We start from the raw sequence: 14,650 nt of genomic DNA, 5'->3' as shown, positions 1-14,650 counted from the left end.
GCTGGGGCCCAAAGAAAGAGTTCTGTACAACTTTGCATTGACTTAGGGTCACAAACCAAGCCCATCAGGGAGATTTGTCAGTGACCGTATTTGCCTTCCAGGGCTGCCGTAACAAAATACCACAGACCACCCACTTGAACAACATAAATGTATTTCTCAAAAGTTCTACAGGCTGAGAGTTCAAGACCAGAGGTCAGCAAACTTGGTTTCTCTTGAGGCTTCTCTCCTTGCTTTGCAGAAGGCAACCTTCTTGCTGTGCCACATGGTCTTTCTTCTGTGTGCATGCATCCCTGGGGTCTTTACTTCTTTTTTTAAGAAAACCAATCACGTTAGAGCAGAGGTCCACCGTTATGACTTCATTTAATCTTAATTAGCTCTTTAAAGGCCCTATCTCCAGATGGGGATTAGGCTTCAACACAGGAGTTGTGGAAGGACAAAATTCAGAAAATAAGTATACAAATACTCGAAACATGGGTATTTGGAAAGTTACTTAAATCCACAGGACAAAGGGGGTTGGCAGGAAGCACACATAATCTTTTGCTCCTTGAAGAAAGTCCTTGCATTCAGGCCCCAATTATATTAGCAAAAATTCAGTCAGTGAAAGCAGATCTGGCATTCGAATATATGACGATTTTATTTCAATGAAAATTCTCTTCAGAATCTGTGAGATTCATTTGAGGGGCTCAGCTGCTCCTCCCTTAGAGACAGAAGAACATTAGCATTCTGGAAACAGCCAGGATAACACTGGCTCCTGTTAAAGACACACCCTCTCTCAAGAACACGTAGAAATTTCCAAGTGAAGCCCCATGCACTTTCTAGGATGGGACTCACTTCAGTCCTTCTAGGACACAGTTGATCTGAATCCTATCTATTTGCATACACACCCAGAGCTGTATGTCGCCCTGAAAAACCTCACCCAGGTTCTCATGCAAGCATTCCTTTTCCAGCCACTTTCTAATTCCTTGCTGCCACCCACATACGCTGTTTGTACTAGACACTGTGACTTTCTTACGCTGTTTCAATTCATTAATTCCCAGATAGGAAGGTCCCTCACATAAATCCATAACTTAATGTCTCCCATGGTATTTGTTCATAACTCTCTCTTAAGACACTTCATATATTTTACCTGGTAGGTGTATGTGCCACTCCTGCCGTATTTTTTGAACAAGTTAAGGTTAGGATTGTGTTGGATCGGGTATTTTAACTGAACCAGTGTCTAGTGTGATATGGCACACAGCAGAGTCGTGGGAAGAGTTTCTTGGAGTTCACACAGACTTTGCTAGGAGTGTAATAGCAGCACTAAGCATTGGAAGCAACAAATCACAGGGTCACCCAGCTCCATTAGGGGTGAAGTCAACACCTTAGCAAGATCAAATCTCTCCCTCCATTTTTAATCCAGAGCCAACTGACCCAGAAACACCCCACACCTCCACCATGACTTACAATTTGTCTGAAATAATAAAGGGGAAAATGAGAAGCTATTAGCTCTACTTCCATTCTCCAGTCAATCATCATGCTAAATTATTAATCAGCTGACGCACTGCCAAGAAATTTTTAGGCCTCTCTCCAGAAATATAAAGTAGTCATTTCCAAGTGAACAATTAACCATTTTATTCATCTAAAAGTCACAGAATTTATAGAAAACTTATTCTTTTGGCATATTTTTTTTTTCATTTTGGATGTTGGGAGAGGTAAGAGAGGTCTATATGAGATCTGAATATATTTTCTCTTCCATCTCTTATTTATTAATGACGTGGAGTTACAGAATCCAAATGTGGTGGTGGTGGGGGGGAATGTTCTAAAACATCTCCTGAACAGTTAAGCATTTGTAACTTTGTTCCTAAATAGTGCGACATTTCTGACTGGTCACTGCTGGCAAGGACAAAGCTATCAACTGCTATAATCCTTTCTCCCCCATGGTTGACTCGGTAAAACACAACCATAACTCATACTTTCATGGAGCATACATTCTAGGGGAAGAAATAGTGAAAAAGGAAGGTAAACCAACAAATAAAACAGCTGTGCTAAGTTTTACAAAAGAAACAAAACAAGGGGTGGGGGCTTGGAAAAGGGGAAGATATGCCTTAAGGAAGATGTTAGTAGCAGGAATCACCATGAATCAGAAGAATTCTGCAACTGGTGACTTCCTACCCAATCGAACCCAAAATATGCAAATAGAGAATTCAAATAGAACATACTTAGCTCTAGTTATCAGCTGACCTCAGAAGCTCCCAAATTTCCAGCAGCATCTTCTTTTCTTTTCTTTTTAGTCATGTGTTGTTTCCCTACTAATAACCATATTTCTTAAGGATAGTTTTCTGAGCAAGAAGAATAGTGAGCAATGTGCTTTTTCAGTCTAATTTAGGCTCATTAACAGTTTCCACTTTTATGAAAGTGATGTACTTTTAAAGATTGTTTGATCTGTTGCTACAAATATTAATCCTTTTCTTTAATCTTCTTACCTTTCTTTTTTTAGAGAAGGGAAGGTGAGCAATAAAGTTTAGTCTCAACCATATGTTTAAGGTTTGCTTAGGCTTCTTTTTTAGCTTTATCAATGAGAATGGAGCCCAGAACAATTAAATATTCTTTAATTTTGTAGTAGATATTGTGGGGTATACTTACATGACCTTCCCTAGGCATGTTTTCTTTGGAAGGCTCAACCCCATCTCATATCAGACACATTACACTAAACGGTTGTCAGATATGAAATCTTTGAAAATAAGTTTTTGTACTTTTGCATTTGAAATTATTTGGTTACATATAATTTAGTTTACGTGATTTTAAAATTAGCTAAAATTTCTCAGCAATCATCATGTATTTTCAGAAATTCTTAAGAAGAGAGGACAGCTTACTCATAAAATGTAAACTTTTATAATTACTAAATTAAGAAATTAATAACAAAAGCATAATGTTTTATTTTCTTGCCATTTCATTTAATATCTAGTAGCTCTGATTCAGATATTCCAACAAACAGTGAAACCAAAATAGTTTTTCTTTCTCTTCTCGTTCTCAAAATTTTCCTAAGCCTTTGAAAAATGCATTGGCCCTAGTCCTTAGGGCCAGGTATCTAAAGGTTAAAGAAGCAATAGAACAATGTGTGTATATTCCTGGCTCTGATATAGCACAAGACAGTGGGCGGGTCCCCCCAAATAAAGCTGACGCTATTACAACCAAGCATAATCCCAATTAGCCCAAATGAATGGACCAAAATCCCTAATGTTAAAAAAAATAATAAAAAAAAAGTCTTGCCCTGATTTTACTGTGATTTGTGCACTTTCATCAGAAGTTCCACTCAACATCACTTAATAAAGATCATATTGCTTCTCTAGCAAATTCCCAAACCTTAGTACCTAAGAATCACTTAGAACTCTTATTAAAAATGGGGATTCCTGGGCCCTGTCTCCAAAGAATCTCTTTAATAGATCTAAGTGGAGCCCAGAAATCAGAGTTTTTAACTTTCAGAAATGCTAAGAGGCTTAAACCCTGTGGGGAAATGTTAACAGCTGCTGAGTGAATATTGGCTCTAAATACTGGGCAACTTGAATCAATTTAGGCCTATCCCTCTCAACTTTGGTTCACATTAGAATCACCTGGATAGAGCTTTTAAAAGAATGACCCCCAAAGATTCTGATTTCTTTGATCTGGAGAGAGCTTGAGCATTGGTATTTTTTTTAAAGCTACCCTATAAACAGATCAAGTAACACTGCTAGCTTAAAGGTATTTACTAGCTCTCAGATAGGATTAACCCACCCACTGAGGTGATGATAGGGCCCAGACTTCTTACAATGAAAACACTACAAGAAACACAGCAAATATAAAACCCACGCCCATCTCATCCCCAGTGTGTTTCAGCCCCAACACCCCCAAGTCAGCCTTCTTGTGACTTCACAAAGAACCCAAGCCCTTTCCTTTGGTTTTTATCTGCCAGCAGAGTGATTTACTAGCTCTATTATAAAAGCAACTCCATTATAACTACAGTGTTGGAATTATAAACAAAACCAAAAAAAGATGCAGAAGGGATAGTCCTTTAATCAAAACTATAAAACGGAATGATTCCTGGCTGCAGTTGAAAGCAAACTCTGAGATATTAAGAGTAAGCTCTCCAGTCCTTTGATTGGTGCCTCTTTCCCATAAGAGCAACACTACACATTTTTTCAATTAAGCAGTTTGACAACCTGAAGGAACCCACAGTGCATGATTTAATGAGCACATACTGTATGCATGGTAATCGGCAGGCTGACAGTTTGCTCATTTCAAACTGACAAGAGAGCACTACACATTAGTAGAAAGGGTTTTTTGGGGTCTCTTTTCATTAAATAAGACTTACAGTTGAGAAACATTCCAACTGTAGAGGCAAAGCTGTCACTGGTAGACCCAGGGTGACCTTACTTTCTGTCACTCTCCAATTCCTCAAGTCTTGACAAATAAATTACTTTTTAGGGGCACCTGGGTGGCTCAGTGGGTTAAAGCCTCTGCCTTTGGCTCAGGTCACGATCCCAGGGTCCTGGGATCGAGCCCCACATTGGGCTCTCTGCTCAGCAGGGAGCCTGCTTCCCTTCCTCTCCCTCTCTGCCTGCCTCTCTGCCTACTTGTGATCTCTGTCAAATAAATAAATAAAATCTAAAAAAAAAGAAATTACTTTTTAAAAACAAAGCATAAGCATAAAATATAGATAACAAAAGTTTCTCTGATGTTGTCAGAGGTTACGTGGAGACTTTTGAGTCATGACTCCGTTTGTGATTTCACATTACACAAATTCTAACCCAGTAAGGGCTGATTCTTCACAGTGATTACATTATAAACCAGAATGATTTCTGGAAAGAATGCCAAAACTGTTACATTATTTAATATTTCAGAGGCAGTGTAATGTACAGGGGAAAAAATGGGCTTTGGTGACAGAAAAATAGGAGTTCAAACTCTGACCAAAACCCTTATGTGTGACCTTGTCAAGTGACATCACTTCTCTGGGGCTCAGTGTCCTATTTATGAAATGAGGACAATAGCATCTACTTTGTTTGGAGAAGACTATAAAATGCTTCTCATGGTTGCTGACAACATAGGGGGACTTACATAAATAGTAACTAGATGACACACAGAAGTTCGGAGTATGGATTTTAAACAAAGTTAATTATAGCGTAACTCTCCTGAGATTTCTACCAGGAGAGTTTATTGGGGTTCTATAAGAACAACAGTAAACTAACATTTACACACCAATGTGGTCTCAATTAATCCTGTCAAGATTCTGAAAGGTAGGTGTCATTATTCCATTTTTATAATATCTCAAAAACAGGAAGTAAACTTAGAGATCATATGAGAAACTTCTGACATAACTTTATCTTGCCTGATGATAAGAAAAAGAAACTTCCAGGGCACCTGGGTGGCTCAGTCGGTTAAGTGTCTGCCTTCAGCTCAGGTCATGCTCCCAGGGTCCTGGAACTGAGTCTTACGTTGGACTCCCTGCTCAGCAGAGCCTGCTTCTCTCTCTCCCTCTGCCTACTGTGCTCTTTCTCTAGCTCTCTGTCAAACAAACAAATAAATAAATAAATCTTTTTAAAAATAATAATAAGAAAATAAGAAACTTCCTATGTTTCCCATTTTACTCTGCCTGTCAGAAAACTCAGTCAATTTTTGCACTCCGTGAAAATTTGCAGTACTATAGCAATATTGGCTAATGGATTTGTTTCCTGATTTTCTATGCATATTTTATTATCCTTCTTTTAATTGGTTATAAGCCATCATATATGAAGTACAGGTTTTTTAGCTAGCTAGTAAGGAGGCTTGTGAGTGAGAGGGGTCTCACTCTCATTGTCAAATAAATAAACAAAATCTCTAAAAATAAATAAATAAATTACAAAAATGGGGATAATATCTATTGCTTATCATTATTATGAAGATTCAGAAAGAACATTTGCAGAAGTATCCAGTGTTATTATTTGATGCATAGTAACACTTGGAAAGTCTGAAATATGGAGACTTTAAGATATAAATGCAGTTTTATTAATCAGAAGTACTAAAACTCAAATGTGTAATTCTTAAACATCATTTAGAAATTACTTATTGCTCTGAACTCCATGCACTGATGTATAATTTGGCCTCCTGCTGGTCCAAGATCCAGACTTGCCACTCTTTTTTCATTTCCTAGGGCACATAGAAATCTGGGAAAGTTGTCAACAATCTCTAACTTTGTACTATAAACGTGTCTACTGGAAATACAGAACTCTATCAAGAATGAACACATATGAAGTTTTCAGGTTTGATAATTCATACAGTAGCATACCTAGAGAACTGGGCCACAATCATGGGTCTGTCTCTGTTTCAAAGAGCAAATTCCCCATGAGTCACAGCCACTGACTGTATCAAGAATGTAGGCAGATATACCACAAAAATATTCCTTTGTCCCAAAGGGAGTCCAGGAAAGGAAACCATAGATCCTCATAAGCATACCCTAATAACAATGGATCAGTGATACTTCCTCAGAAGAAATGGTGTAGTGCGAGCTTTGGAAGCAACACAAACTTGGACTTAAAGGCTGGCTTGACCATCCACAGTCCCATGACATTGGGCAACATACTGAATCTCAGAGCCATAGATTCTTCTGCTGACAAATGAGTGAAAAGATTCTAATTTATGTAAGCAGGGGTAATATTCAAAATATTTAATGACTAGTAATGGTGAGGGTATTAAACAGAATGCACTTAATAGCTATTCTGGTACATACCAATTAAATATGAACTGTGTTTGAGGGATTAAATCCCTCACTTAATCCTGGATCATGGGAGGTGTTCAAACACATAACTGCATTAAATGAAACAAACACAACATTGCATAACAATGTGTAATGAAAAACTTATAGGCAGTTAATATACAGAAAGCTATATTCTCCAATTATGCTTTTTTTTTTTTTTTCACTTGCCTTGAGCTTTGATTTCACAATTTTACTAAATGGCTGTTAACTTAAAATGATGATATACCCATATCTCAACTCACAATAGTCCTCAGAAAGATTCTGGACTCAAAAACACTTAAAGTGATCTCACTAGGAATTTTATTGTATTTTCATTCAGTTAAGTTCTTATGTCACCTTAGTGTAATGACAATTTTATCATTATAAAATATTCTTCTTTATCTCTGGTAATACTTTTTATCTTAAAGTTTAGTTTGTCTGATATTATATAGCCACTCTAGACTTCTCATGCTGACTGTCTCCATGGTGTACCTTTTCCCATCAATTTATATAAACTTATCTGTATCTTCACATTTAAAGGTTATCTTGTAACAGAGTATAGCTGTTCTTATTTTTTTTATTAACCCATTCTGATAAGCTCTGCTTTTTAAAAGTTTTTTTTAATTTCCTTATAAACATATAATGTATTATTAGCCCCAGGGGTAGGTCAGTGAATTGCCAGGTTTACACACTTCACAGCACTCACCATAGCACATATCCTCCCCAATGTCCATAACCCCACCACCCTCTCCCGACACCCCTCCACCCAGCAACCTTCAGTTTGTTTTGTGAGATTAAGAGTTTCTTATGAGATAATCTCTGCTTTTTATTTATTTAGTCCATAATATCCCTGATGAACATGGATGCAAAAATTCTCACCAAAATACTAGCCAATAGGATCCAACAGTAATTAAAATGATTATTCACCACGACAAAGTGGGATTTATTTCTGGGCTGCAAGGCTTCAACATCCACAAATAAATCTATAATAATCAATAACAAATCAAAAAATTAAAAGAAAGAATAAGAACAAATGATACTCTCAATAGATGCAGAAAGAGCATTGGACAAAGTATAGCATCTCTTTCTTGGAGAGTAGCATCCCTGCTCTTCACAGTGTAGGGATAGAGGATACATGCCTCAATATCATAAAAACCATCAATGGAAAAACCCACAGTGAATATCATTCTCAATGGGGAAAAACTGAGAGCTTTTACCCTAAGGTCAGGAACACAGCAGGGATGTCCACTATCACTACTGCTATTCAACATAGTACTAAAAGTCCTAACCTCAGCAATCAGACAACAAAAAGAAATAAAAGGCATCCAAATCAGCAAAGAAATAGTCAAACTCTCACTCTTTGTAGATGATATGATACTTTATGTGGAAAACCCTAAAGACTACACTCCAAAACTGCTAGAACTCATACAGGAATTCAGTAAAGTGGCAGGATATAAAATCAATGCACAGAAATCAGTTGCATTTCTGTACGTCAACAACAAGACAGAAGAAAGAGAAATTAAGGAGTTGATCCCATTTACAGCTCCATCCAAAACCAGAAAATACCTAGGAATAAATCTCACCAAAGAGACAAAGAATCTGTACTCAGAAAACTACAGAATACTCATGAAAGATATGGAAGAAGACACAAAGAAATGGAGAAACGTTCCATGCTCATGGATTAGAAGAACAAATATTGTGAAAATATCTATGCTACCTAGAGCAATCTACACATTTAATGCAATCCCTATCAAAATACCATCAACTTTTTCCAAAGAAATAGAACAAATAATCCTAAAATTTATAGGGAACAAGAAAAGACCCCAAATAGCCAGAGGAATGTTGAAAAAGGAAACCAAAGCTCATGGCGTCACAATTCCAGATTTCGAGCTCTATTTCAAAGCTGTAATCATCAAGACAGCATGGTACTAGCACAAAAACAGACACATAGATCAATGGAACAGAATGGAGAGCCCAGAAATGGACCCTCAACTCTATGGTCAACTAATCTTTGACAAAGCAGGAAAGAATGTCCAATGGAAAAGAGACAGTCTCTTCAACAAATGGTGTTGGGAAAATTGGCAGCCACATCCGCAAGAATGAAACTGGACCATTTCCTCACACCACATACAAAAACAGACTCCAAATGGATGAAAGACCTGAATGTGAGATAGGAATCCATCAAAATCCTTGAGGACAGCACAGGCAGCAACCTCTTCGACCTCAGCTGCAGCAACGTCTTTCTAGACATATCACCAAAGGCAAGGGAAGCAAGGGCAAAAATGAACTATTTGGACTTCATCAAGATCGAAATCTTTTGCACAGCAAAGGAAACAGTCAACAAAACCAAAAGACAACTGACAGAATGGGAGAAGATATTCACAAATGACATATCAGATAAAGGGCTAGGATCCAAAATCTATAAAGAACTTATTAAACTCAACACCCAAAGAACAAATAATCCAACCAAGAAATGGGCAGAAGACATGAACAAACATTTCTGAAAACAAGACATCCAGATGGCCAACAGACACAGGAAAAGTGCTCAACCTCACTCGGCATCAGGGAAATGCAAATCAAACCCACCAAGAGATACCACCTCAGTCCAGTCAGAATGGCTAAAATTAACCAGTCAGGAAATGACAGGTGTTGGTGAAGATTCAGAGAAAGGGGAACCCTCCTACACTCTGGGTGGGAATGCAAGCTGGTGCAGCCACTCTGGAAAACAGTATGGAGGTTCCTCAAAAAGTCTAAACTAGAGCTACCCTATGCCCCAGCAATGGCATTACTGGGCATTTACCCTAAAGATACCAATGTAGTGATCTGAAGGGGCACATGCACCCAAATGTTTATAGCAGCAATGTTCACAATAGCCAAACTATGAAAAGAACCTAGATGCCCATGAACAGATGAAAGAATAAAGAAGATATGGGGTGTGTGAACACACACACACACAAACACACACAATGGAATATCATGCAGCCATAAAAAATGAAATCTCGACCTTTGCAATGACATGGATGGAACTAGAGGCTATTATGCTAAACAAAATAAGTTAATCAGAGAGAGACAATTATGATCTCACTGATATGAGGAATTTTAAAAACAAGACAAAGCATCATAGGGGAAGAGAGGGAAAAATGAAAGAAGACGAAACCAGAGAAACAAACCATAAGACTCTTAATCTCAGGAAATAAACTGAGGGTTACTGGAGGGGAGAAGGTGGGAGGGACGGAGTGGCTGGGTGATGGGCATTGGGGAGGGTATGTGCTATGGTGAGCACTGTTAATTGTGTAAGATTGATGAATCACAGACCCATAACAAATAATACATTATATGTTAATAAAATTAAATCAACTAAATAAAAAATAAAGTATCTAGTCCATTAATATTTAATATAATTACTGATATGGTTGCATTTAGAGCTGAAATTTTATTATTTATTTTCTGTTTCCTTCTTTCGTTTCTTGTCCTCTGTTCCTAATTTCCTCAATTCTTTTGGAGTCATTTAAAAAATTTTTAGGATTCTAAAGTAAATAAATATATATTACATAAATACATAAATAAATAAATAAATATAAAAAACAAAACAAAAAAATTTAGGATTCTATTTTATCTTTTGGATTTTTTGTTGTTGTTCTAAGCATTCAAATATACATTCTTGACCTTTCAGTCTACTTAGAGTTAATTTCATACCACCTCATATAAAATTTGAAAACTATGCAACTGTGTAAGTCCATTTACTGTACCCCCTAATCCTCTATCCTGTAATTGTCATATGCACTACATCTATACACAGTACATTATAAACACCACAAGGTAGTGTTATAATTTTGTCTATAAAGCATCCTATATATCTTAAAGATATGAATATGAAAAAAAATTCTTGTATTTACAATCTCTGATAGTCTTCATTCTTCCTTGAAGATTTAAGATTACATCTGGTATTATCTCACTTCAGCCTGAATAATTTCCTTTAGCATTTCTTGTGGTATAGGTTTGCTGGCAATGAATGAATTCTCTTAGTTTACTTTTATCTGAAAATGTCTTTAATTTGCCTCTATTCTCAAAGGATATTTTTGGTACATATTGACTATAAATGGATTTCTGTATTAACAGGGTTTTTTGTTGTTGTTTCTTTCTTTTTTGAGGTGGGGGGACTTTAAAAATACTTTTTTTACTTTTTCTAGCCTCTGTAGTTTCCGATGTAGTTTCTTTATAATTATAAAGCATTGTTCCCCAGAAGATAATATACCATTTTCCTCCAGCTACTATCAAGATTTTCTCTTTTTTGTTGGTGTCCTGTAGCTTGAATACAGTGTACCTATGGATGGTTTTCTTCAAATTTATCCTTTTTGGAGTTTGCTGAGTTTCTTGGTATATACATTTACTTTTTTCACCAAATTTGGATATTTTGGTCATTATTTCTTCAAATGTTTTTCTGTCCCATTCTCTCTCTCCTCTCCTAAGACTACAGTTATACACGTTAGACATTTTAATTTTTGTCACATAGGTCCTTGGGATTCTGTTTATTTTTCTCTGTTCATTTTTAAAATTATTTTACTTATTTATTTTGATCATTTATTTATTTAGAATTTCTGAACTTTTTACTCTTACAAGGTACAAGGAGGACATTCTGTTCAGTTCTTTAAATCTTTTTTCTTCCTATTCTTCAGTAAGAAAACCTCTATTAATTTTATCTTCAGGTTCAGTGACATCTTTCTCTGTTACTTCTAACAAATATATGCTCACCAGTGAATTTTTGTTTCTAATATTGTATTTTTCAAGTTTAGAATTTCTATTTGATTCTTTTTTGTAGCTTCTGTTTATTATGCTTTTATTCATTGTGAGTATATTTTTCTGTCCTTCACTGAGTATAGTTGTAATGGCTGCTTTAATATCTTTGCTAATTCCCCCATCTGGGTCATCTTGGAGTTATCTCAGGTAATTGCCATTTCTCTTCAGAAGGGGGTCATGTTTTCTTGGTTCTTCATATGTTATATAATTTGGGGTTGTATCATGCGAATGTATGAATGCGAATATGATGGCGTGAAGACTCTGAAATCTATTACAGTTCTTTGAAGAGCCTTGAATTATTTGTTACAGCAGGTAATTCATTTGGTTATGCTCAAATTGAAAACTATCTCCTGGGCAGCAACTTAAATCTCAGTTCAGTTCTTTGATGTTAGCTGTGTCTATTCCACGCAAGCATGGCTTTGGGACCAGTCAAAGATTTACACACAGAATTGGGAGTTTCCTCCTGTCTGCCTCTCTCCTTTCCGGAATTCTAGCTTCATTTTTCCAATGACTGTGGTTGCCCTGAACTCTGTTTGCTGGGGCTTCAAACCAAAAAGAGTGTGGTTTTTCTATTGAAGTTAGCCACCCTAAATGACATTAATTTCACCATACCCTCAGTCTAAAAGTTGTAAAATGAGGAACATACCCTGCACTTGTCCATGCTTCCAAGTTTTGAATCTCAATTCCCCTCTAGGATATACCTGTTTATTTTCACTCTCTAGGGCCTCAGGTAATTTTTTTGTCTCGTATTTTATAGTTGCTATCTGTGAGAGTGTCAGATTCAATAAACCTTACTGAGCCATACTAGAAGTGGAAAGAAGTAAAAACAATTAGAAGATATTACTTTGCATTTCTGAAATTCTCTCCTCAAAACACTTAACCTCCGCTCATTATCTCATCTAGCAATGTTTGGTTTTGGTTTTAAGTAGAAACATAAGTCAGACTCAGAGCTTCCTTGATCATCTTCCGAAGTACATAAGAAGATTTGGAATAAAAGCACAGCATAAAGTTAAATGATAAAACATCAGTCATATCTGCTGGCTCTTACAGTGGGAGCATTTAATCTCCAAGTAATGAGGCTCGTCCAGGCTCATGACTACCAAAGATTATCTGCATGGTGCTTTGCCACATTATTTATTTTACCTTATTTTGTGGTCTCAGTTACTCCTACATTCTTCATTGAAAACCATAATAGGTAACACCCTAAGAGAAATAGAATATTGAAAATATTATCCTTAAATACCAACAGGAGTTGGTAGTACACATTTCCTTCTAATAATAACCCTTAGCATTTCTTGAGAGCCTCTGTATGTGCGGTACCTTGCTAATCATTCTACATAAGTGGCCACCTCATCCTTCAAAACCATTCTATGAGGTAGTTCCTACAACTGGCCTCATTTTATGGGAGAAGAAACCAGAGAGGTTAAGTGAGTTAACTGAGATCCCACAGTAAATAACAGAAATCTGAGTCCTCTTAAAGAAGAGAAAAAGCAAAGAGTGGGTATTTGGAGTCCTGAAACATATGCCTGTTACTATTAGGAGAGGAAAAAGAAGTCTTTCTAAGCAAAGAGGATCCTACAAATTTGAGGGGCAATCCCTTAATTGTAAGAATTGCATAAACCTATGAGTTTAAAGTGATCGTGGAATGAGAGGAAAGAAAGGCAGGGCCAAAGGTAAGTGGGCAGATAGTATAAAGTGAAAACAGGAGACTGGGTCTTGGCTGGAAGCAAGAAAAGGAGTACAATATCTTTGTGTTCTGGAACATGGGGGCTATTCAGTATTATAGTTATTATACATGCTGAATTGTTTGCTGAGACCTCAGAATGGGAGTAATGGTTAAGGGAATAAAAACAAGAAGCGGTGGTAGAAAAGGAGAGGGGTAGGCTCATGAGTTCTTGCGAGGGGTTAAATGAACACAGTCCACTGAGAACATGCTGGGGAAATTTTACTGCACAAACACATTTCTCTTCCTTTATTGCTACTTTTTAAAATGTGTATTTACCTTTCCAATGAGACCATTCAAACACATGTGATTATTTTACCCCATTGTCTAGTCTCTTTCTAAGATTTATCCTACACTGACGAAGAACGATCCCCTGCCATTTTAGGAGACATGTTTCCCATCAGAAGCCTCCTTCTGCTGCATGGATTTTCATTTCAATTCCGGGATCACTCTCAAAGCTACGCAAAACATAACAACTGGGTTTTGTAGCTGTTTAACCTTACTTTTCATACATAAAAAAAATTATTAAAATGTGTGTGACTGTCTGGTGGGGGGAGAATCATATAATGGCATGTCAATCAGGTAACAGTTAAGCTGCATTTCATGGAAAGGAAAGGTAGTGCTTTCTTCCAGAAGTGAAGTCATCACTCCTTTATTTAACTGACATAATATTTATACCCCAATTTTTAAATGGCAGCTACAAATAGAAGTCGAGAGAGGATAAATTCTCCAAGGGAAATGAACCCAGAGAAACCCAGAATTTTACCGTTTTAAAAGTTCTATTTTATAGGTACGTAAGAATGTTACCACGATTATAAGTTTGTACCCATAGCAGATGGACTGGATCAAACTCCATGAAAACATTTAAAATTAAGTAAATACCACCTCTCCAACTACTGCTATCTCTTCAGAATGCTCAGTGGCAGGACGCATGGAGCTTTTATAGGGGATCTAGGCAGGCAGGGGTCCTGGGATAACTTCGCCAGGAATAAGAAATTCAAATGATCTTCTCAGCAGTAACCTGGATGGTCTCTAGGCAACTACATGGGGACAGTCACCATGAATACCAGCTAGCACAACGGCATTGGTATTGTTAAAAGGGCAGAATAAAGGTCCCCACGTGACTTCTGTAGGTGTTTCATTGCTCCACACAAGAGAGATCGTGGCTTAAGTGACTACAGAGGATCACATAAAGGAAGGGGCAGGACGGTGCCTTGACACTCCCTCCTCTCATTTCTGGTCCTGGACTATTCCAGCTACATGCTTTGAACCTCCCCAAGAGCTGGCCAGTCCTGGCACTGGAGTTTCATAATGCAAAAAAGATGAGGCTGACCCACAAGTCTGGTAGGAAGAGTATGTCTCTGGATTTATGGGGCTCTCTGACAAATCATCTGTCAAAAGAGTAC

The 14,650-nt window shown here is 37.2% G+C and overlaps 1 protein-coding gene across 4 annotated transcripts in view; it reads right to left on the bottom strand.

Annotated features, from left to right (window-relative positions):
- Positions 1-14,650, bottom strand: part of FHIT (fragile histidine triad diadenosine triphosphatase) — a 1,399,398-nt gene that overhangs the window by 1,039,195 nt on the left and 345,553 nt on the right. Inside the window, exon 5 of one of the 4 annotated variants that reach the window (XM_044253281.1) lies at positions 12,665-12,724. The exons of the other annotated variants lie outside the window; for them this stretch is intronic. The gene's annotated coding sequence lies outside the window, so the exon portion shown is untranslated. The remainder of the gene's footprint in view (positions 1-12,664; positions 12,725-14,650) is intronic. 4 annotated transcript variants of the gene reach the window in all.

This window comes from Neovison vison, chromosome 6 (genome assembly GCF_020171115.1).
Source record: "Neovison vison isolate M4711 chromosome 6, ASM_NN_V1, whole genome shotgun sequence".
NCBI lineage: Eukaryota > Metazoa > Chordata > Mammalia > Carnivora > Mustelidae > Neogale > Neogale vison.
Note: the sequence above shows the minus strand (reverse complement) of the source record. Positions and strands in the feature narration are given on the sequence as shown.